The sequence below is a fragment of the Ambystoma mexicanum genome, chromosome 5p, assembly GCF_040938575.1.
Source record: "Ambystoma mexicanum isolate Mex_15411 chromosome 5p, UKY_AmexF1_1, whole genome shotgun sequence".
NCBI classification, from domain to species: domain Eukaryota; kingdom Metazoa; phylum Chordata; class Amphibia; order Caudata; family Ambystomatidae; genus Ambystoma; species Ambystoma mexicanum.
In genome coordinates, this window is record NC_090930.1 from 764,093,368 (window position 1) to 764,118,370 (window position 25,003).

Below are 25,003 nucleotides of genomic sequence, written 5' to 3' on the forward strand. Positions count from 1 at the left end.
CGGTCCTCAGGGTCTTGCCCTGCCATATGAACTCCCACACTGCGTTCTGAAGGACCCGGAAGGTCTCGTCGGGGACAACAGTTGGGAGGGCGGTGAAGAGGTATAGTAAACGTGGAAGAATGTTCATCTTCACTGCCGTCATACGGCCGTACCAGGACAGAATAATTGACCCCCATCTCCTTAGATCTGTGGTAACCCTTGACACAACAGGGTCGTAGTTGGCGGGGGCGAGGTTGGATAAGTCCCGGGTGAGGAGGACTCCCAGGTATCGGATGGAGGCCTTCCCCACCGTTATCCCCTCCAAGCTATCCAGAGGGTCCAGGCCGGGTCCCGAGCTCTCATGGGGAGCAGAATTGATTTGGACGCATTAATCTTGAGACCTGAGAGGCGCCCGAACGCGGCCATCAGGGACAGGAGGGGGGGAGCGAGGATCTAGGGTCCACCAGATAAGCCAGAATATCGTCTGCAAACAGGGAGAGCTTAAATTCCACTTCGCCCCTCTAATCCCCTTAATGTCTGGGTGTGCTCTGACTGCTATGGCCAGGGGTTCCATGGAGAGGACATACATTAAAGGGGAGAGTGGGCATCCCCTGCCTTGTCCCCCGCGAGAGGGGGAAGGGCTCCGACAACCTACCATTCACTTGAACCCTGGCCTTTGGGGCCCTGTATAGAGCCGCCAACCAATCCCTGATGTGTGACCCGAAGCCCATTTTCTGGAGGGTAAGTTCCATGAATCTCCACTCCACCCTGTCGAACGCCTTTTCCGAATCTAGGGACAGGACACTCGCGTCTAAATCCGACACCTGGGCATAGGGCAACAAATCTATAGATTTCCGGATATTGTCTGAGCCCTGTCTTCCCCTAATGAACCCCACCTGGTCTCCGTGGACGAGCTTCGGCAGAATCCCCTCCATTCGCCCCCCAATCACCTTGGCCAGGATCTTTACATCAATATTCAGCAGGGAAATAGGGCAGTAGGGGGAGCATTCCATGGGGTCCCTGCCATCCTTGTGGAGCACCACAATAATTGCCTCCATCATGGAGTCCGGGAGGGACCCCCCCTCCAGCACCGCGTTAAACACCTTAACCAAATGGGGGGAAAGGGTTGAGCGAAACCTTTTATAGAAGTAGACCGAGTAACCGTCCTCACCCGGGGAAGTGCCCACTTTCATACCACTAATCACGCGCTCCACCTCATCCTCGGTCACCGGGCCCTCCAACCCCTCCGCCATTTCCCTGGTCAAGGCCGGGATCTGGATCGAGTTCAGGAATCCCTCAATCTCCGCCTCACCCCCATTATATTCAGACGAGTATAGCTTCCCATAGAATCGGCGGAAGGCCTCACCAATGTGGGGTGTGTCGTAGCCTACCTCTCCCACCTCGCTCCTTACCGCTTTCACTAATCTGCTTCTCTGCACCTCCCTCAGTTTCCAAGCCAGAATCCTGTCCGCCCTGTCCCCTTTTTCGTAATACTTTTGTTTGACCAGTAGAAGACTTTTCACTGTCTTGTGGAGGAGGAGATCTTTCAACTGGAGTCTATAGTCGTCCAGGGCGGCCACCTGGTCACGGTCTAGGGAAACCGTGGGGGGACCCCCCGGTTGGAGTAGGGTGATTTTCTCCCTAAGATACCTTTCCTGGGCCTCCCTTTCCCTTTTTTTCTGGGCTCCCATTTTAATCAAGACTCCCTGTAGGGTCGCCTTGAAGGCGTCCCATAGGGTATGTGAACCTACTTCCCCGTTGTCATTGAGTGCGAAAAATTCCGTGATGGCCTCGAGGACCTCCTGAGCTAGGACCTCATCCTTTAACAGGGAGTCGTTGCACTTCCATCTCCCCCTGCGTTCGCTTAGCCCTCCCCTTGCTATCGTGACTCGGACCAGATCGTGTTCAGACCAGGGGATGGGGTCGACCCTATGGCCAGAAGTGAATGGGTGTAGGGTCTCGTCTACCAAGATGTAGTCTATCCTGGTGAACGATGTACGGATGGCTGAGTAATATGTGAAAGAGGGGGTCTGTTCTGGGGACCGGGATCGTGTCCATCAGACCCAATTCTAAGTTGACTCTTTGGAAATTACGAGCCATGGTCTCGTCTGCCGCCCTGGAGGACTGCGGACCTGCACGTTTCCTGTCCAGGGAAGGGTCCAGCACCATGTTGAAGTCCCCACCCACCACCACCGTGCCATGGACGAAGTACTTGAGTTTGTCCCTTACATCCTCCCAAAATTGGCTATGGCCTTCGTTTGGGCCGTAGATAACGGCTAGGGTTAGTGGGGCCCCTGCAGGGACCCCCGCACCAGCAGATAACGGCCCCCTGGGTCTTTCAACGTGGCTTCATTCTCGAAGCCCACATTCCTCGCTACTAAGATGGCAACCCCTCTCTTTTTGCACTTGTGGGATGCACTGTAGACCTCTCCAATTCCCCCTCCCCGCAACTTGGGCTCCTTCCCCCATGGCCAGTGAGTCTCTTGCACGGAGAGAAAATCTAGGTGGGCCCTTCTAAATTGCCTACAGACCAGGGATCTCTTAGTGGAGGTATTTAAGCCCCGTACGTTAAGGGAACCCACACCCAGGGCGGGCAGACTGTCAGCCATGAAATCGAATTTCCTCTCTCTCGGTCAACGTCTTCTCAGTGCTCTTCCTTGCGTGCTCCCTTAGTTCAGCTCTATGTTCCCCTTCTCCCCCCTCCCCATCCCCCCGGGTGGGCCTAGAACAAAACCCCAACTGCCCCCCCTCCCCGAACCATAACTGAACTGCCCCAACTTCCGTGTTCCCCCTCACCGCCCGCGCCGGCATCCAGCCAAATAGTTCCGCCATCGCTGGCTTTTGGCCGAACCACCAGCCTGCCCACCTCAGCCAGGCAATCTGCGTAAGAAGCTCATCACCTTGAGCCCCCGAAGTCCCCCCGCAGCTGCGTCCCCTCTATGAACCCCACCTACTTGCTGAACGTAGGGACGGTGTTAGTAGAAAGTCCTCTGAGTCTGCGCCCATCTGACCAGGGCAAACCAGAATGTCCCCGTTCTCAGTCCTCGGAGTCATTACATTCTCCGTCCTTCGATGGGGAGGGGGTGTTCATCTTCCTGAATTTCCTCACACCAGTACGCCTTCTCCTCTCACCGGACGTGCCAGGGCCATTGGGTCTGCCATGCTCCGGCCCCGAAGGACCCCTCCGGGGGTTTGTGTCCACTGTGTACTCTTGTATAGCTCCCCTTATGTCTTCTTCCGTGATCAGGGTCGATCGTTGGCCCATGTATTCAAAAGATAGGGAGAAAGGGTAGCCCCATCTATAGCGCACACCCTTCTCCTTAAGCACCTGTGTAAGGGGGCGGCACATTCTACGCCTGGCCAGCGTGTAGGCAGAAAGGTCCTGATATAGAGAGACCTGGGCGTTATTATAGGTGATTTCCCTGACCTTTCTGGCCTCCTCCAGAACTTTCGTCTTCTCCGAGTAGTAGTGGAACCGGACCAAAATCGACCAGGGGGCCCCCGCCCTGCCCCCCGCCCTGTGCACCCTGTCGAATGTGAGCTCGGTTGTCATCTCCTCCGCGAACAGGAGGGTGATGATATCACGCACCGCTCGGGTGACGTCCCTCTCCGTTTCCCCTTCCATTTCGGGCACCCCAAAGATTCTGAGGTTGTTCCTCCTCTCCCTGTTTTCGAAATCGTCCATCTCCCGGGCCCTTTCCTCGTCCCTCTTCTCCAGGGCCTCCAGCCTCATGCATATTTGTACGTCTTGGGCTGCTGTTGACGATTGGTTGGACTCGACCTGTAACAGTCTGTCCTGGACCTTATCCACCCTTTGGTCCATTTTCTCAAATTTCTGGGCAATGTCGGAGCGCATGTCCCTGATTTCCTGCAAGATCGGGGTGAAGCCCCTTTCCATTGCCGCCGAGGATGGGGCTGCGTCTGGCGATTGGGCCATAGTCCTTTTGAGGCTCGTGCCTTTTTCACCTCTTGCGGCCTCCTGGAAGCGGTATCCCTGCAAGGCTTCCCACCAGCTCATGTGGCGCTTTCCTATGCACCGTTGTCCAGACGCCCGCAGCCCCGGCCAGTCCTCTGCTTTCTTCCCGGGGTGTTCCGACTGGGCGCGTGTGAGGGAGGGAAAGCAAGGCAAGGTCACCCCTCCCTTGAGTTATGCGCTCCTCAGGAGCCCCATAGGGGATGTTAAAGTCCGGGGGAGCGGGCACACGCCCCACCTGTCACCAGGCGGGGGCCTCACACCCTGTCCAAGCTCCTCGTGGCAGGCAGGGGCCTCTTCTGGCCTCCCTGTGGAGGGGTGATGACAACCAAGGGGCCCCTATGACCAGACCAGAAGGGCCTTTCCCGCAGAGTGGGGGGGCAGGGCGCTATGGCTCACGCTCCAGGCCTGTAAATTCTCGTCAAGAGGGGGGGCCACCTCTGGGCGGGCACACGCCCCACCAACAGCGGGCGGGGTCCTCGCACCCAGGTCGCCCCCACGTCCTGTGCGCTGCCTCAGTGTCCCGAGGGGGGGAGGACTGGAGCCCCCAACTGGATCTCCGCAACGTATGTCCTCGTGCTCCAGGGGCCCCTCTCCGCTCGAGCGGGGTGCAGGGAGGCCCTCACCCCGTCGCCTGCTCACCTGTGGTGCGCGACTCCTGGGCCCTCCGTGACTCCGATGCAGTAGTCTCCAGCGGGCCGCGGATGCCCGAGATGAGGATTCCTGAGGGGGGGCCTGCTCCGCTCCCTCCGCTCAGTCCCGGGGGGTGCCGGGACCCTGGTGGCGGCATCACAGTCCCCCGGGTATCGGGCGCGCTCTCGCCTCCTTCCGCACGGGGGATCCCGGCATGTTGTTCTCCGGCTCGGGGTGTGGGGGGAGGGGCGGAGGGAGCCGTCCCACGCTCCGCGGCCGCCTCTCTGATGTCGCTGGAGCCTGGACCCCGACCGGGTCGCTCCCCGAACCCAGAGGTGGGGGGCCAGTTGCAGGGGGAGGTAGCACTGGCCAGCGGTGAGTCCGTGTATGCCCGGGGGGGGGGGCGCTTCTCCCACGGCTCCGAAGCCGCTTAGGCCCTGCTGCGTCTCCCGCCATGGAGCCACGGGTCTTGATCTCCAGCTCCCCGGGGAGCTCAAGCCCCGCTCTTTCGTTCGTTGGGGGGCCAGGGGGGGCACCGAGTCGATCCACCAAGTTGGGCCTGCTGGGAGGTCTCGGGGGGGCTCAATCCCCTCGGATCACCAGGCTTCGGCGGGAGCTGTGCATTCAGGCAGCCATTGCCTGTGCGCCCCCTGGTGGCCTCCAAATTGCCAACTTTTTCTTGCAGATTCCCATGACTCTCCACAGAATTCCACCCAAATCTCTTCTCCCCCAATGTCCAAAACCAGAAAATTAGCCCACCAGTTGTCCAAAAAAAGTGCATTATCTGTGCCCCCTTGAGGAGAAGGAGGGAAGATACTATGCCCCGGTACAAGAACAGGGGCAGGGTACAATTTTGGCACTGGTGGACACTGGATCCCAAGCTACCCTTCTGTCCAAAAGGGCCTTTGATGAACTAAATGCAGGAAGGGGGAAGAATTACCGAATTCCTCTCACCTCTCTTCCTGGACAACTCCAGAACTTTGACGGGAAGGAAATTCCCATTGAGGGGACTGCAGATTTGGACATCAAAATTGGGCGACACAAGGTGAAACACCCGGTCATAGTAGTGACTCCAGAGGGCACCCCTTGTTTACTAGGGAATAACCTCCTGAGAAGGTTGTCACCCCTAATAAATTGCGTAAACAAGGTCCTCTGGACCCAGACTAGCCAACCAATAAAATTAAAACAAAGTGTCAACCATGTTAGTTTAAACGGCACCTGCCACATGGTTGAACAAAAATCTGATCAAGTAGAATTTCACTTCCAGAACAACCAAATTCCAGACGTGACAGTAATAGCAGTAGGACAACAGACTGGTGATGGGGGGTCCTCTCTATTTCTGAAAATCAACCTTCCTTCCAGTTTAAGGTGGTATTCCACACTGGAAGGAAATACTCTGAAATTCTTTACTAATCCACTTTCAGACATTCCCACTCCGATAGTCCAGAAAGATGTGAAATCAGCTCAGAGCCTGGCTGATATTCAGCAAATTGGAGAGCAATTGTTCATCCCTATTCATTTAAATGATGGGAAGGACTCTGTTCTCGGCTGAGTGTGTGTGAACAACGGTAAGAGCTTCATTAGCGAAGCCATGTTCCGCCAACTCCCAAAAGATCCAGCCATTCCCACATTCAAACTGATAGACAAATGGGAAATGGATCTGGAAACACCCAATTCCAAACATCTCCTGCCAAGCAGGTGTATGCTCAAAATCTCCATTGGCAACAAGAGCATAGTCCATAATTGTTGGGTCGTGCGAGACGTCACTGCCGCCTTTTACTTAAGCAGTGATATTCTCAATCGCTTTGCCATTAGTTTGGACCTAATAAACTTCAAAGCTTGGTCCTGATTAGCGGATAATCCCATGGGCTTTGATGAGCCAGAAAAAGCATTTAGGTCAGCACAATTGCTACCTTATGCAGTCAAAATTTAGGTTAAAGAGGAAGTCACCATCCCAGAAAGGACCCGACAATTCTCCCTGGAAGTGAAAATTAAAAGAGGACAAAAATTGTAAAACCCTGATGCTTATATTCATCTAAATGCTTCTCTCCAACAGCAAGGGTTGGGGGTAAACCCAACACCATTAGTCAACATAGAACATGACACCATTCCAATAGAGGTGGATAACAGTAACTTACAGAGTATTACTCTAGCCGCAGACACCATTATTGGAATGGCGGTTGATGACCGACATTTCTCCATTGATTTAGGAAATTAACTGTTAGGACCAATCCCCAAGGACTGTTTTGACAGTGATGACAATACAACACCAGACAGGATCTTTACCCAAAATGGGGGGAACTTCCTGGTGTACACTTCCTGCCCTTATGGTAAGGAAGACGTGACTTGTGACTTCAGAAGGGATGAGGTGATTTTCCAGGTCCATGAGGGCTGCCTTTCCCACCTGAAGCCTCCAGTCCAAATCAGCACTCTGACCAGGGACTTCTCCACCCAGCTGGAGGAGGCCGCTGAGATAGCAAAACCAGAAGTCTTTCCAGGCTTCAGGTAGATGGTGGAAGAGAGAGTCAACCTAGCTGATGCCTGCGTGACTCTGGAACTGAAGCAAAAGTTGAAACAAGTTTTCTTGGATTTCCAAGATCTCTTTGTGGTAGACTCATATGACTGTGGTTGCACCGACATCCACACAACAACAATTCCCACGGACCCTGGCATGACTCCAGTGTTTGTGAAGCAATATCGCTTGCCTCTCGCATCCATGGAGTCCCTTACTGAAATAATTAAGAACCTTGAGTCCTGTGGAATAATCTGTCCAGTACACAGCACCTTCAATAATCCGGTGCTGGGAATATTGAAGCCAAACAGCCAGTGGAGACTCTGCGCCGACCTTAGGGAGCTCAACAAACAGGCCCATACTTCCCAATGGCCTCTTCCCTACATTGACCAAGGGCTGGCCCATATTCAGGGGTCACAGGTATTCACTGCAATAGACCTGACCAATGGATACTGGACCGTGCCTGTTAGTAGGGAGGACCAATACAAACTGGCTTTTACCTTTGGGGGCCAGCAGTACACATGGACCCGAACTCCCTTCGGATACCTCAACTCCGGCAATGAATTCAACATTTTCCTACATAAGGCCATGCCCGACCTGGGTGCGAGGGGTAACCTGGCTTATGTAGATGATGTCCTCATCAAAAGTTCATCTGTGGAGGAACATATAGCGGAGATCCGTTATGTTCTGACACAGTTGAGGGCCGCCGGAGCAAAACTTTCCTTTCAGAAAGCACAGTGGTGTAGAACCCATGTTAATTTCTTGGGGCATGAGATTACTCCTCAGGGTCTCTGTCCCCAAGAAAAGAAAATGGAAGCACTTCAGAAACTGTAGGATCCCACAACTCTGCGGGAACTAAGGAGCCTCCTTGGACTGACTAATTACAGCAGAAAGTTCATTGAGGGCTAGGCAGAGATCACTAGACCCCTGATTCATCTTTTGAAGGGGGGGGTCAAGTGGGAATCGGGTCCAGAACAATCCGAGGCAGTAAGACAACTCAAAGGAAGCCTCTCATAAGCGCCTTGCCTGGCTTACCCTGTCAGAAACAAGGAGTTCTTCCTGGAGACAGGGTTCTCTAATACGTGCTTGACGGCAGTATTATACCAAAAGCATGACAAGGTCAATAGAGTAATCTGCTATGCGAGCAAAATTTTATCCTCTGTGGAGGAAAAATTCAACGATTGTGAGAAGGCACTCCTGGCAACAGTGTGGGCATTGAAGAATTACCGCCCGTTCATCCAGGAGGAACACATCATAGTGGAGACTCCACACCAGCCTCTGCAATATCTCCAAAGTGACAGAATCTGGGCCGGAAATGTGAGTAATTCCCGAATTACTTCCTGGATTCTGTCAATGCAAGGCTTTCCTGTGGAGGTCAGATATGGCCAAAACAAGAAGAGTCCCCTCGCGCAAGGTCTGGCTGACTTGCATGATTGTGCCAGAGAAAACTGTCTCGAGGACAAAAGTCTAAAAATCAAGGACAACATGGAGGCATACCTTAATTCCCCACACAAAGTCCTTGAAGAAGATAAGTGTGAGGGGATGTCCACTGTCTATGTGGACGGATGCTCTTACCATGTTGACAACAACGGGGAAAAACAACTGGTGGCCGGCGTAGGGAATACATGGGTGAAGGAGTCCCCAGAACCCTCCTCTGGGTACAAAATCGGTCCCCGAAGTAGTCAGGTGGCAGAATTGATGGTTGTGCATCAGGCCATCCTCACTGCTGTCCAACATCAACTCCACGAACTGGTCATATTCACAGATTCAGATTATGTATGGAACGGGTTTGTGGAGCACCTGGTTAATTGGAAAACCAGAGGCATGTTCTGTGCTAATAACAAACCCTTGAAACATGGGAAGTTAATCCAAAACATTGATGATCTGGTCACCTCGAATGGGATGACCATCTACTGGAAAAAGATCAAGGGTCATTCCAAAGTAGAGGGACCAGACCAAACTGGAAATGACTTAGCTGATCAGCTGGCTAAAACCGGGGGCCATCCAAGGGGATCTAATAGAGATTGAGTACCTGTTGGGGGAAATCCAGGTCACCGCTATCACTAGGTCCCAGACAAATGCTCACAAGGATCTTTCAACTGCACAATGGAGTAAGGAGACCCCTGATGCTGATTTAATTACGGCTCAGAAGGGGGATCCAATAATTGGTAAGTTTTACCAACACATTGAGGACCCTCAGAACTTTCCCCTGACGGATACTGATTGCATTGGGAAGGAGGACCTTAGAGTGTTGATGAAATGCCCAAAAATGTTCTGAATCCAAGACAGTTTGTTGGTAAGGAAATCCCAAGCTGGCCATGATCAGTGGGTGGTCCCTACCTCATTCCGAAGCCTGATGTTAAGTCACGCCCATGATGCGGCTACCGCCGGTCATAGGGGGTTTCATACAACACTTGAGATCTTAAGAGAGGTTGCATACTGGCCACACATGGGGCAGGACCTCGACCAATACTTGAAGGGGTGTCTTGTGTGTGCACAATTTCAGCCAACATCCCTCACACACCGGGTGCCTCTCCAAAAGAGGATGATGACACTGCCATGGTCAGATTTGCAAATCGACTTCGTAGGCCCCGTGATTCGCTCGTCTAGGGGAAACAAGTACATTTTGACGGTCACATGCGTGTTTACCAAGTGGGTGGAATGTCTCCCGGCCCCAAACTGCAAGGCAGAAACAGCAGCTGCCCTGATGAGGAACCACATCTTTTCCCGTTTTGGTCTACCTCAAAGGATTGAGTCAGACAGAGGTAGCCATTTCACCAGCGAGGTAATGACAAAGATGTGGGAGATGCTGGGGTCAAAAGGAAGCTACATATTGCTTACCGGCCAGCTTCTTCTGGGGCAGTAGAACGCTACAACCGGACCATTGTGAGCATATTATAAAAGTTTGTGGCAGATTCTGGGCCAAGTTGGGATATCCGATTACCTCTGGTCCTAATGGCCATCAGATCTACCCCTTCATCTGCAACTAAAATGTCACCATTTGAGCTGATGACTGGACGCACCATGGTGCTTCCCCAGCATTTGCTCTACAGAACCCATGAGCAAACGTTGATAAATGCCTCCACAACTCATGAGTATGTGGAGAATTTAAGGAAACACCCCCAACATGCTTTTGCCTATCCTCAGCGAAATCTAGAAAGATCAGCTGATAGCATGAAGACCCATTAAGATTTGAAAACTTCCAGGAAAGTATATAATGTGGGAGACCGGGTCGATCTATACAATTTCCAAAGGAACCAGGCCAAACAGCGAAAATGTTTGCCTACATAGAAGGGACCTTTTGAAATTATAGACAAGATCTCCCCAGTTGCCTACAAGATCCGCATCCCCAAAGGTAGTTTGGCAGAAGGGGAAGACAAGTGGGTCCATATAAATCAGTTAAAGTATTGCCATCCCAGGCAAACTCTGCAGCAACTGGAGGAGTCCTCTGCAATACCAGAGGGTGCCGACCCAGAGTAATTCAGTTCCAACCCTAAAATATTCCACATATAGCCTATAAAATTCTATGATTCTTTAAAGCAAATTGTCTCCTGATTTAAAAAAAAAAATGTACATGTTCATGTCTTTGATTTATAAAATGTACATGCCGCCCTACTATATCAATAGTGGGGGAGAAATGTCTAGGAATGTGTATTGCCGTTTTTGCTTTATCATCCTAGGAGAGATGAAACCATGGAGACTGACCAAGGAGGATGACCCGGGGACCGGGAGCAAAGATCCGAGGGGCCCAGGGTACCGCCCAATATTCCCATCAGGACCGGCGAGGAGAACCGAGTGATCCGACTGGGTGGAGGAAAAGATGCTGAACAGTGCCATCTACGGAATTGGAAGAAGATGATGCGGACATACCAGCGCGTGGATCAAAACATCCTTTGCACCCGACTCCCCCTCGACTCGAAATCAAAGTGCAGTCGGGCGGGGGCGCTTGTCAGGGGTATTGACCCACGTTTGAGTCATTAAGCTGCAACAGTTGGTGCTGTGGGCTTAGAAAATCCAAGATGGCGAAAAAGCCCACATTTGCGCCAGGATCCAGGAAAACCGCGCAGTTTCTGCGCACACCAAAATGGTCACCTGACCTACCACCCACCAGTGCGAGCGTGATGGGCCAGGAGTGCCATGGGTGAAATGTGTGCCAAAGGAAAAACAGCAGTGCCGGTGGCTCAAAAAGCGCTTTGAAATCACCTTTGTTTCTCTGAAATGCAAGCTAAAAATGCCTATTTTAAACATTGCAAGATATTCAAAAATCTCACTGAACACCAGCAGACATTTGGCAGAATGTATTCTTGTGTGCATACAAAATCTGGAAAGAGAAAGAGCCCAAAACAATGTTTGTAACAAAACTGGCTGAGCTGTGGATGTCAGCAGCTGAAGTGAAATTGGACTGAAAGACACTAAAATCTAAATCTTTAAAATAAAGGGGTGACCTACTGTTGAGTGTCACATAGTTTTCAACTGTTAAATGTCATAGTTTTGAACTTAGAATCAGCGTTCTAGCTGCATGTGTAAAAATTGTAAGTTTGTTTTGAATGAAGAAAAACTGTGAACAAAAGTGACATTTGGCTGAAGCCTGGCTTGAAGAGAGTGAATTCTGCCCGGCAACTACCCCCGACAGGAGTTGAAACTTGCTCAGCCACTCTTCCCAGGCCTGGCTGCATTCTGCTGCCCCCACCAAAGGGAGATGACACCTCTCTGATTGGATTAGGGGAGCAGCAGCTGGGGACTGCAGGAAACTGAACAATGAGCCTTCCTTGGCTCAGGCAAATGTTAAGGTAGGTGGGGTCGTAAATGGCTTCCTCTTGAGAGAAACGGGGAGGGGCAGTGCCTCTGTGAGCAACTTGAGTTGGAGGAAGTGGACAAGCCAGAAATTCCACCATGTGCTTTGGGAAACCACACCCCTCTTGGCCAGAGCATAATTTAAAAAAAAGATGGATAATTCATAGTACGGACTTGTCAAAATTATATAATTAATATCATTATTCTTGTGATTTTTCTGTGCACATTTTAAGAGGTGTTAGGACTATGTACCATGTTCTGAGGCAAAACCCATGAATTATGGAGATTGCAGACACAGGGTTCATGCTAGAAAAATGAAAATTTACTGGAATATGTGTAGAAGGGCGGTGTACATCTGTGTCATTTTTGGTAAAAATCCTATACTGGTAAACCAACCAAAAAGCGCAAAATGTTGTAATTTCTTAATCCAAGCTCTTAGAAACATCAGAGTTGGAACATAAACTACCTTATGTGATATATGATGTGTATATGTAATGTCAACCACTTGTGTATCTGAGAAATGTGTTTAGTTATGAAAATGATTTTCTAAGGTAAAAGAAAAGGGGAGTGTTCTTTCTGTATGCCATAAAGATGACACCTGATGACTCACTGCTCCCTTCTCAAATCAGGTCAAAGAGAAATTCTTGACCTATCAAATCATGAGTGGGGTTGGCACAGAAAGTTAGCATCCACACCCATTTTCAAAAGACATAAAAAGAGCCACTTGAAGCCAGACAGGGACATTCATTTTCCAATCTTCAACTGAATTCCTGCACAGCACTCTGACGGAGAACTTCACTCCAGAACTTAAAGCAGAGAGGCCTGGACCACCAGCTAAATCCTTTTTCAGCAGGCCTTCAGAATCCAGCAATCCAACCAAACTATTCTACAGCCGAGCAAGCTGTTGGATTCTTGCCACGAACTTTTGTCAGAACCGGTAGCAGACCCAGAAAGCAGTGCTGTATCCAGAGAGACCAGACCAGATTTCTGTGAGCAGAACCAGAGATCCAGACCAGACCAGCAGAGCAGAGCTGACCCAGATAGCTGTGACTTCAGAACCAACCGCCTGGAGTCCAGTCCCAACCTGACCAGACCCTGAGGGCCTATTTCAAATTCATAGTGTGAGTACTCAGCCAGAACTGTGCAAAACCAATCTCTTAGCTTAAAATAATCTGATTCAAAACATTTGAACCTGTCCAAAACTGCATCATAGGAATCGTGTGTCCCTTCTCCGATTTTAAACCTGTAAAAGTGTCATTTTGCCATTTTGAATCATTATTTCATTTCTGAAAATCTACCTTCACGAAATCGTCCATATCTCTTGAACCGTTTGTGCTAGAAGCAAGATTTAACTTTCATTTTAAAGCTACGATTCTAGGCTTTCCAACGAACCCAGAATGGATCACTTGTCAAAATAGCAGCTTCTTGCTTTCCTTTGCTGAAATTCGTTTGCAACCTGACAATCATTCATAGAGCATTGCTAAAGTGATCCTGAACTAATTTAAAGGAGCTATCACTCACCCTGAATATCTTATAGGGAATTAAAAACCATTTTTAGCATATTGTACTTCATTGCCACCACAAGGATTTTGCCTGTGTTTTAAAATCATCCCTGTGATCTAAGCTTGCTAGGGGGGAACTGAACTACATTTGATTGTATTCCATCTTCTATTGCATAGGGGGGGAGTGAATTGCCACCAGGGGAAAAGTGAACATATTATCTCTTGTGAAACCCTACCAGTTATTTCTGTACTGCATTCTTTCCATCATTGTTTTTCCTTGAAACCATAAAAGCATTCTCAGTTACCTTTTCCTCCCTATACTAACTCTTAAGTAATTAAATCAGTGTGCTAGTGTAACATCACCCAGTGTTGATCACTGTCATATTCTTAAGTGTGATATCAAATATTAATTTATTATAAAAGTGTAATATATATATATATATATATATATATTGTTTAATTTTTCCAATAAATCTTTTAAATTGCAAAACCTACTTCTTGGCTCAGTGAGGTCAGGGGGATTCAAAGAGAGGGGCGTTATATAAGGGCTTATCATCCAGAGTCATAAAAATATATAAATAAGGGCTTCCCTTGAGCAATCCCAGGCAAGGCACTGACTTAGTGGGATTGCTGAATTGAAGTCACTTAACACCACTACCCTATACCGCAAACCGACGGATAACAACACACTTTTAAAATTCACCAGCTTTCACCCACAAGCCCTAAAAGAAAACCTGCCACACGGGCAGTTCCTGAGAATCAGAAGGAACTGCACCACACTACCGGAATACGACCACCATGGCAAAGAACTAGAGGATCGCCTCGAAGCTAGAGGGTACCCGTCAGTTATCATCAGGAAGGCACGGAAGTCAGCTAGGAACACCAACAGGTTAGACTGCCTGACGAAACGCCCAAGAGAGGAAAACAAAGATAAAATGACATGCGTGACAACATTTACCCCAATCAGCAACGCCATTAGGAAGACGATTCTACAGAATTGGAATTTATTGCAAACAGATTCCTTTGCCCCAGAAACACCAAGGTTCGCAATTCAAAAGAAGCAAGAATTTAAAAGACTGTCTAGTACACACCTACCCTACAGAGAAAACTAAGGATACAGACCAAACGAACTATGGCATCTCCCCCCAGTTGTAGGACACTTCAGATGCGGCAAGTGTTCAGTTTGCCATCTCACGCAAGATCAAAAAGAGATCTTACTCAAGGGCTTCACGTGGAAGTACAAAACCTTTTCAAACTGCCAGACCAAATGGAGCATCTATATGATAAAATGCCCATGCAATCTGATGTACATTGGCAAAAGCAAACGAGAAGTGCGGCAGAGAATCTGTGAACACAGATCTTGCCTAAAAAACAATGATGAGGACAAACCTATGGTGGCCCACTTTCTCCAAAAGAAACACAAACATACAGAGCTAAGGTGGTGTATACTCCAAACAGTAAACGCCAAAGCAAGAGGAGGAGACAGAGATTTGGAACTCAGGAAACTGGAGCAGAAATGGATACACCGTCTAGACATGGTGAAAAACGGACTAAACATTTCAATAGAGTGGAACCTAGTTTTCTAAAGAGACACTTGTGCAAAAAGACTTCTGGTCTTGGGGTCCTGCCACAATAAGCACACACGCACAACTATAGCTGTACAGTAGGAGATGTATCTCTAGGTGTCATTGTTGTCAACATCTCCTTGTCCCTTAATCCAGCACCCATGTCCGCAGGTGGGATAGATGTTATGTAAACGTGTGCAATGATCAACAAGCTATACGATCATAAGAGACAGAGGCCTCATAAAGCCTTTTTATTTCTGACAAACCTCACATGTTCGATTGTACGATGCACTGTACCAGGCTGGATCAATAATGAAACACCAACCTGGTATTTCAAATGATGCTTGTATAAATGTAATGTGTAATACGTATGATCCGTGATGCATTAAGATGCAGAATGTTGGGAAAATGTGCAGAACAACACTCAGGATCCCCATTTTTCCCCTTGACAATCGACTAGCCAGTACCTACATCAGACGGGTATTTATCTTACAGTATATACTTGCATCATCATTGCATTGCTACAATAGGAACGCCACCCTCCGCATCCACCTAGGTCCCATAGCACAGGGACACTACACACTCACGCATGCGCGATGCGCATTTTGGCTGCCTATTACAAGACACTACACACTCACGCATGCGCGATGCACACTTTGGTGCCTAGCCACGCGCAACGCGTCTATTTATATGAAGACGCATGCGCGGGCATGCACCACTAACCCGGAACAAGCAGCACAGCGAAGGACCAAGACGCAGGTAAGACCGCCTCTCATCTGAGAGCGGTGCTGCCCCCACACCGGACGTTAGAGTCACGGATATGGTATCTGGCTAACTCCACCTAGTGGAGTCTCACGGGAAAGGACACCAAAAAATGAGGGTCGCATAGTGCGATCGTTAAACCCATGGCGCTACGGCCATTTTAAGTAATGTCATTTTTGAACCAAACGATTCGTAATCTCATTTGAAAACGTGTAACTACTCACACGCAGACATACCATGTTTAGGGCTGCCCATACTAGCCAGAGAGTATCTGCAAAGCCCTCATTGAGGAATGGAGCATTAATAGAGCTTCACAACATATCTGTGTAGAGAACCACAGATTATTGCAACAGACTAATAGCTAACATTACTCTTGCAGTCGATCCATGTGGACATTGACCAGACCACCTTGAGTAGGACCAAGACCCATAAGGCGCACAGCAGGTACCTTCACAGAAGAGAATTCCTTCAACACACCTGTGACACCACAAACAACGGGCTCAGGTAGGACGATGTCGCAGCACCACATGTAGGTATTCACTACCCCCACAAAGAGACACCAATATCTGATTTTAGTTTTTCTATTTCAATTTTATAGATGTCACATCAAAGGGGTCCACAAGAGAAACCACCAAGCTCTCTTGCCTAGTCCTGAAGACGGCACTAGCACAGCCAACCATCCAGCTTGTGCCAGAAACACAAAAAGTGTCGACCAGATAGATGTGTTGTGTAGATTAACCACATCATAAGTCACAATTTGTACTAACCCTCACAAGATACCAGTACTACAACGTGTTAGTCATATGAAGTTACAATATGATGGCATGTGTATGTAATTCTCCATGAAAAGGGAGTTGGAAATTGATGACATAGATTCAGCAGGCTTTTTATTAAAAGAACATGGAAAAATAAACTGTCACATATGAAAATGAATATTGGTGCACTCTTGTTTATGTAAAGACCAAATGCCATAGTCTTTAGTGCGATATCACACTACCGGGCAAGTGTCATCCAGGTGGGGTAGCCTATGTCCTTGTGTTAAAAAATATTAAAAATATAGACACATTTATTGCAAGGCCTTTGTAATATAGACCATAGCAAAGAATCACAATAATACTAAAGTAAACCAACACATCACAATCAACACGATATATATACAAGACCATAGGGGTCTAACGGATTAAGAAGCACAAAATATGTAGACCACCTAGATGGGGAGGAAAACAGGCAGTGCAAGTAATCTTTAGACCCAGTTCCACATCAAGAATACACCTAACTACGAAGAGAGGAGCCTTATGCTCAATAGTACATACATGTGCTTGTGCCAATGGACAAAATAGGGTCTTTTCAAGGGTCACTAGCAGCTCAGGAAGGTGGATAAGGTCGATGAAGAACAAGTCCCCACCATTCAAGCAGGACCTCCACTTGCGGGCGGAGGCATGTTGAGAGTGCGGGATGGGGTCGCTATTTTGCAATAGCAGTGGAAAGGAAAGGGGCCCTCAGGGGCCACTTTGTGCATAGAAATGGGCTCCTGCGCTAGGGGCCACCGGTTGGGGTGTGGACTACTCACCGGTCCCTGATGCAGGCAGAGCCAGACTTCGCCAGTGCAGTCCACTTCGCTGGCAGGTTCGATGCGACAATCAGGACATCGCGACACAGTGTAGTTTCCGCGGTAGCAGGCTTCAGGGTCAAGGGCGTCACAAGTGCAGCGAACTTGCACAGGTCGTTGCCACAGCAGGGTAACACAGTAACTGCGTTTACTCTGGTCCGGGCGCACTCGTCTCACTTCAGACCTGGGAATGCCAAGTGTACGAAATTCGGTGTGAGGGTGCCGTGGATACAGAGCAAGCAGTATACCAAGTTTCGAGAGCTTCCTCGAAACCACAGCGGTGACAGAGCAAACGTCCTGCGTAAGATGGTCAGCCACTGGTTGGCCCAGGGACACTTCCGAAGAGGCTTGCTTGCAGGGTTTGATGAAGGTGCCGAGAATAGTTGGTCCCACTATTCCAATGAGTCGAAGCGCCTTCGCAGACCTTCTAGGACGATCAGATGCAGAGGGGTCTCGCAGGACGACAGCGGGCTCAGGGTGCCAAACCTTCCAGCGGGTCACCAGCGGTTCCTCGACTCAGCTTCTTGTTGCAGGATACTTGGCTCCTTATCCTTTGTTCGTGTGAACTCAGGAGATCAACATGGTAGTGGTGTTCTCGGCCTCCTCTTATCCAAAGTTCCCTTCGTGCCAAAACGGAGAGGACCCAATGGGAGATCTGCTCACAAACACTCACTCCATACGTGGACCAATCACGGACCATGGTTGTCCTAAGCATTCAGGACACTCCAGACTCTCTGGCACCCAGGATGTGTATTGGGAACAGACATCCCAGCCCACATCCTGGAGGCACATACACAAGGCATGCAGAAGCCTGCAAAAGCTTTGGGGTTTTGCAGGAAAGTGCATGACCAAATAAGGACTGACCCGGGTCGGCTCGACCTGGGGACGGTGAAGGGGCAAGATGGCCAAAGGACAGGACAAAGAACCTTGTGGCATGGTCATTTTGGAGCCAGGCCACCTATTCATGCCAAACACGGCAAGCGCGGATAACATGGCAAGAAAGGGTTCAAAACATAAGAGAAACGATAGCTGCCACTAGTCCTGTCCATGACACATCTGCACAGTTCATAAAAAGTCCAGCGAGAGTTTCTAGGGCCTTTGAAATGACTAGAGAGACAATGGTGCGGTAAAGTAAGTTACATCGCACTCTTGTTACATGTTGCACAAAAGCTGCAACATGAGGAAAGGAATAAGGGAAACAAAGTCTCCCAGTATTGACTGTCTTAAGGGCATGTCAGTTTCCCCATAAGAAGTGAGCGAAAGCCCAGAGGTGTGCTGCTGAGGGCTGCGCTTCTCTGGCAAAGGTTAGATCAGGGTTTAAAACAGCAGCAAAAAGTTTGGGGGTTGACAAGCAAAAAGTTTGGGGGTTGACACGTGGAGGGAAAATTACATTCTAATATGAAATCTTTCCTAACACTCACCCTTCCCAGACTAAGGACAGGGGGAACTAATCCACCCCTGGATGAGTTTCTTGTTCAGGTCGGTTAAACATTCTGGACAACCCATCAGCATTGCTATGTTGGACACCTGGCCTATACTATATATTGAAGTCAAAGCCTTGCAGACTTATGGACCACCTAAGCAACTTTGGATTCTCTCCCTTCATGTTCATTAGCCACTTTAAGGGCTTATGGTCAGTTTGCACAGTGAAGTGGGTCCCATAGAGGTAGGGCCTCAGCTTCCATAGGGCCCACACAACAGAGAAACATTCTTTCTCTACTGTGGACCATCTGAGCTCTCTGTCATTAAGCTGGCAACTAATGAAGCCAATAGGGTGTTCCTTACCCTTCTCATCTACTTGTGATATTACAGCTCCTATCCCAGTGTCAGAGGCATCTGTCTGCACAATAAAAGGTCTTTGGTCATCAGGGGCCCTGAGCACAAGGGCCTCGCACAAGGAGTCTTTTAAGCCATTGAAGGCCTTCTCACACTCTTCAGTCCAAGTTACCTTCTTGGGTTTCTTTGGAGTAGTGAGAGCAGTCAGAGGGGCAGCTATGGTGCCATAGTCTGCCATGAAATTTCTGTAATACCCAGTGAGTCCTAAGAAGGCTCTCACTTGGGTCTGTGTAGTGGGGGTAGGCCAGTCCTGTACTGCTTGTACTTTACTGGGTAGAGGCTGTATCCTCCCTCCACCTACCTCATGTCCAAGGTAAACCACTGAGCCTTGTCCAATCTTGCATTTACTGGCCTTTGCGGTCAAGTGGGCCTTCTGAAGAGCCTGTAACACAATCCCAAGGTGTTTCACATGGTCTTCCCAGGTGGCACTGAAAACTGCTATATCATCCCAGATATGCAAGACAAAATTCGTCCAACCCATTCAACACATGATTCACAAGCCTCTGGAATGTGGCAGGTGCATTCTTCAACCCAAAAGGCATTACCCAGAACTGGTAAAGGCCCTCTGGAGTTGAGAAAGCTGTCTTCTCCTTGGCATATTCTGCAAGGGCTATTTGCCAATAGCCTGCAGTGAGGTCAAACGTGCTGAGGTACTTGGAGGTGCCCAAGGTATCCACCAGCTCATCTGTTCTATGCAAGGGGTGTGCATCTGCCTTGGTGACAGCATTCAGAGCCCTGTAATCCACACAGAACCTCAATTCAGAAGTACCTGCTTTTGGAACCAAAACCACAGGGTTGGACCAAGGACTACTAGAGGGTTCAATCACCCCAAGAACCAACATTTTGTTGACCTCTGTCTTAATGTAAGACCGTACTTTGTCTGACATTCTGTATCCCCTACTTTTGGTAGGTACACTGTCTCCTGTGTCTATGTTATGTTTGCACCAAGGTGTCAAACCAGGGGACAATGAAAACAGGGGGGAAAATTGCCTAAGCAAACTTTTCACCTCAGCCTGCTGATCAGAAGTCAACACCCTCTTGTGGTACCTCTGTGTAGGCAAACAGTAAGCATGGTAAAAGAAGATCCCATTTTCTTCTTTGAGGTTCTTCCAGAGCCCCATCAAACTTTTCAAGGTCCTGTTAAACCTTTCCACCAGACCATTGGTCTGGGGGTGGTATGCGGAAGAAAACTTATAGGAGACCCCACATTCCTTCGACATAGCCTGCATATACTTTGACATAAAGTTGCTGCCTCTATCAGACACAACTTCTTTAGGGAAGCCAACCCTAGTAAAGATGCCAAGTAAAGATTTTGCAACTGACTTGGCAGTCACAGTTTTCAATGGGATGGCCTCAGGATACCTGGTGGCATGGTCGACCAGCACCAGGATAAACCTATTGCCTGAGGATGTTTGGGGGTCAAGGGGACCAACAATGCCGATCCCTACCCTCTCAAATGGTACACCCACAACTGGGAGTGGTACCAATGGAGCTTGGATTGTCGAACCATCCCCGCTCCGAGCCTCCACACGGCAGGAGGCTTCACCGTCCCCCGCCGGGGACCCAGGTACATTTTTTTCCCCTTCCCCTCCCTTACACCCATCCAACCGCACTTACCTTCTTTTTTTTTGGGAGTGGGCGTGCTGGAAACGCTTCTCCCGATGGCCGGCATGGAAAGGGAAAACGGACTCCGTTTTCCCTTTCCCGGGGGCCATTTTCTTTGTCTGTTTTTTTTCTTTCTGGAAACGTCACAGCGTTTTGGGACAAAAAAAAGGTTTTAGTGCCACGGTCACTCAGTTTTTGCAGGCCAGGGTACTAATAACTATATGCCCCGAGCAGCGGGTGCATTACCAACTCAGGTAATATCCCGGGCCTTCGTTAAGGCCCTCGCTTTGCTCGGACCTATAACTATGGGCCCCAGGGCATTACCTGAGTCTGTAATGCCCCCGCCGCTCAGGGCATATTGCTTTATTATGTGCTGAAAGTAAAAGCCTGATACCTGCATATAGATGACATACTCATGATTTGGCACAGTACAGAAATAGAACTAAAACAATTTGTCATGATGTTGAGTAATAATCAATTTGGCATTGAATTGAGTTGCACAGTCAGTAGAACAAAAATAGACTGTGGTGATTTGCATATCATTGTACCAGATAGAAGGTTGAAAGCTGAACATTTAGGAACAGTACTGCAGTTAATTCAACATTACCTGCCACAAGTTGCCATTGTGCAAGCACTGTGAAAAAACATACTAACAGGAAAATACATAAGGACTAGGAAGAACTGTAGTCAAGACAACTATTTTAAAGAAGAATGTGACAGTAACTAAAATGTTTCAAGAAAGAGGATGCACAATAATAGACTTGAAAAAAGCAAAACAAAAGTCCTGTGTGAACAACAAAAAATATCTTTTAACCCTGAAAATCAAGTCAAGAATTAATAATTTGCCATCAGTTAGACTTATCACTATTTATAGGAACACAATATGATATTTTAGGTATTAAAGAAACATTGACATATCTTAATGATGGATCATGATCCTGCACAATTTTTGGGTACTCATCCAGCGCTAGCATATGAAACAACTGTATGCCTGCCCGTCATATATGAAAACAAATGAGACTCAACAAGATATATTATTTATATATATATATTCAGTGAAAAAAACTTTGTTAAAGGGACGTTATGGTTAAGTTGCGCTACTAAAAACCAATGAAATTCAGTGAAAAAACTTGTTAAAGGGACGTTATGGTTCCAAGTAAAACCGCAAAACCCCTGAAATTCGCCAGTTATGGTAAGCTAAGCAACCATAACTCGCGCCACCACCGTGCACTGCTAAGACTAACACCCACAACATCAAAAATGACATCACAAATGTCATTGATGACATCACTGATGACATCACATGTGTATGTACTTTTCATGAAGTATGTGTACAAGGGATTCTTATTAAAATGTTGCGAAAAAAGTGTCAAGGATCATTGCAATAAATATCTTACCCTAATTAGTGCATTGAACAATGCATTGATATAAATAGCATTCTATTATGGGGTTCTATCGAGTATACTAAGCTACTCATGCAGAAACATAGCATTGTGTGCAGCGTACAAGATGAAGGTATAATATTCGTAATGTTAATATGTTGAATAATGAAATGACAATTGTTTTCTTAATAGATTTTTGTGTACTGTGAAATATGTAATAAGTAGCTAATAAAACCCATGTATTGCATAATTGCATTACTATAGACAAAACACAAAGAGACAAGAACACATACCAATATGGGTATATACAGGGAAATAGAAGTTAGCAAAAAAGCACAAGTAGTAGCAGAAACAATTCATAACCTAACTTATTATTTTCATGCAAATAAATGATTGCTCTGTTTCAAAGCTGCTATTTACCCTATGTATATGTATCACTTGATGTGATTGGACCCTAAGGAAAGCAGTGTGAGTACAATGTATACAAATATGACCATATACAGGGAAAGTACAGCCATAAAAAAACAACAGAACTATCAGAAAGTGCTATTAAGTCTATTGATTATCTTTATGCACAAAAAGGATTTCTGTCTTTCAAGCTTTTGTCTTCCCCTATGTATCTGTTTCATATGATGTGACTGGACTCTAAGGGAATTACTGTAAGAACCTACTTGCAGGATACGTCTACAAATAAAATAAAACATTTTGTTTCTGACTGTTAATGAAGAAAACCATGTGGCCTAGATATGTCAGCAAAAGAAAAAAGAGTGAGCCAGACATGTGAAGTCATCAGTGATATCATCAATTACATTTGTGATGTCATCTTTGATGTCGTGGGTGTTAGTCTTAGCAGTGCACGGTGGTGGCGCGAGTTATGGTTGCTTAGCTTACCATAACTGGCGAATTTCAGGGGTTTTTCGGTTTTACTTGGAACCATAATGTCCCTTTAACAAGTTTTTTTCACTGAATTTCATAGGTTTTTAGTAGCGCAACTTAACCATAACGTCCCTTTAACAACGTTGTTTTCACTGAATTTCATAGGTTTTTAGTACCGCTACTTAACCATAACGTCCCTTTAACAAAGGTTTTTCACTGAATTTCATAGGTTTTTAGTAGCAAAGCTTAACAATAATAACTCTGACTTTATGTACATGTAATATAGAACATACTGAAGCCCTTCTACTGAATTTGATGTCTGCGGACATGTTCAGACAACAGTACCACTACCTAAAAAGTCTGGGGGGGTATGTTTAATTGTTATATTATAACATAGTAACATTTAAAAAATTCACAAAGTAGCATACATACATATTATATGTAGTAATACATAGGAAATGGAACCCATATATGTAACACACTAACCATTCATTTAAATACAATATGTTCTAAAATGGAATATACCAAATGAAGATAAATTGGCTTCCAACATAATTACCTCAGAGACACTCCACAGCTAAGAGCAAGACCAGACCTACAGAGTACTAAGAACATATATTACCTGAAATAGTAAGTGTACTTCATTTTACTCATATATTTATAAACTTTCTGTATTAGATAAAAAAAAAATATTATCTTTTTTTTTCTCACAGAAATGTCTAGTACTCTGGAATGTCTAGAGGATCACTTCCCACATGACGAAATGTCAGAAGATAGTGACGCTAATGGTACACACTTTACAATATAAACCATTTAATTATTATTATTATATGGCCACGGTAGTGGCCATGTAGTTATGGTTAAGTTGCTGTTTCCATAGGGAGAGCACTTTTTGCGCAGCTTATAACTTTGCCCCCTCTGGAGGAATCCTCACCAAACTTTGCAAAAAAAGTATATGGCCCACTCCAAATTTTTTTGCAAAGTTTAGTGAGGATTTGTCCAGGGGGGGAAAAGTTATAGGGGGGGTCCCAAAATTTCTGTTTTTTCCCATAGACTGAATGGGAAACATTTTTTGCTCGCGCCTACAGCCCAAACCGCTGGACGGATTTTCAACAAATTTGGACCAGGAGCAGCAGCTTGGTCCCGAAAGCGTGCTTTTGCAAATTTGGTGAAAATCCGTCCAGTCGTTTTTTTTTAAAATGACCAAAAAGTAGGTTAAAAAAAATTAGTGATATCTGGGTTCGCTTCGTGGACACACTTTCATGTTCGCTCCGCGGACAGGACGGTGAGTGGGCAAGCAGCTGGTGTGATGTCCGCGGAAATCTGACGTGCTCCATCATTGGATGCGGTGAAAGCGTGCAGTGCGTCTGGCTTCAGAGACGCCCGCCATCTTTCTTTCCCGCATGAGAGGCTTTGTCAGGTCAGCAGGAGCGTGTCTGTCTCCTGTTCCTCCCACCCCCCACTCATGCCCCGTGTGCTTTCTGTCCCCCCCACCCCCGCACATGCCCCGTGTGTCCTTCCTGTCCCCCCACCCCCACTCATGCTCCGTGTCTCCCCTGTTCCTCCAGCCCCCCGCTCACGCCATCACACACGGTGGCCAGCGGAGGGACGAGGAGCAGGATCTGCTGCACAAACTCATGTCCGTGTTTTTGTTTATCTCCTGAGATACAAACCCCCCACCCCCGCTCATGCCCCGTGTGTCTCTCTACCTCCCCCCACCCCCTGCTCATGCCCCGTGTGTCTCTCCTCACCCCCCACCCCCCGCTCATGCCCCGTGTGTCTCTCTCCCTCCCACCCACCCCCCTCTCATGCCCCGTGTGTCTCTCTCCCTCCCCCCACCCTCCGCTCATGCCCCGTGTGTCTCTCTCCCTCCTCCCCACCCCCGCTCATGCCCCGTGTGTCTCTGTCCCTCCCCCCATGCCCCGCTCATGCCTCGTGTGTCCTCCCCTCCCCCCGCTCATGGCCCGTGTGTCTC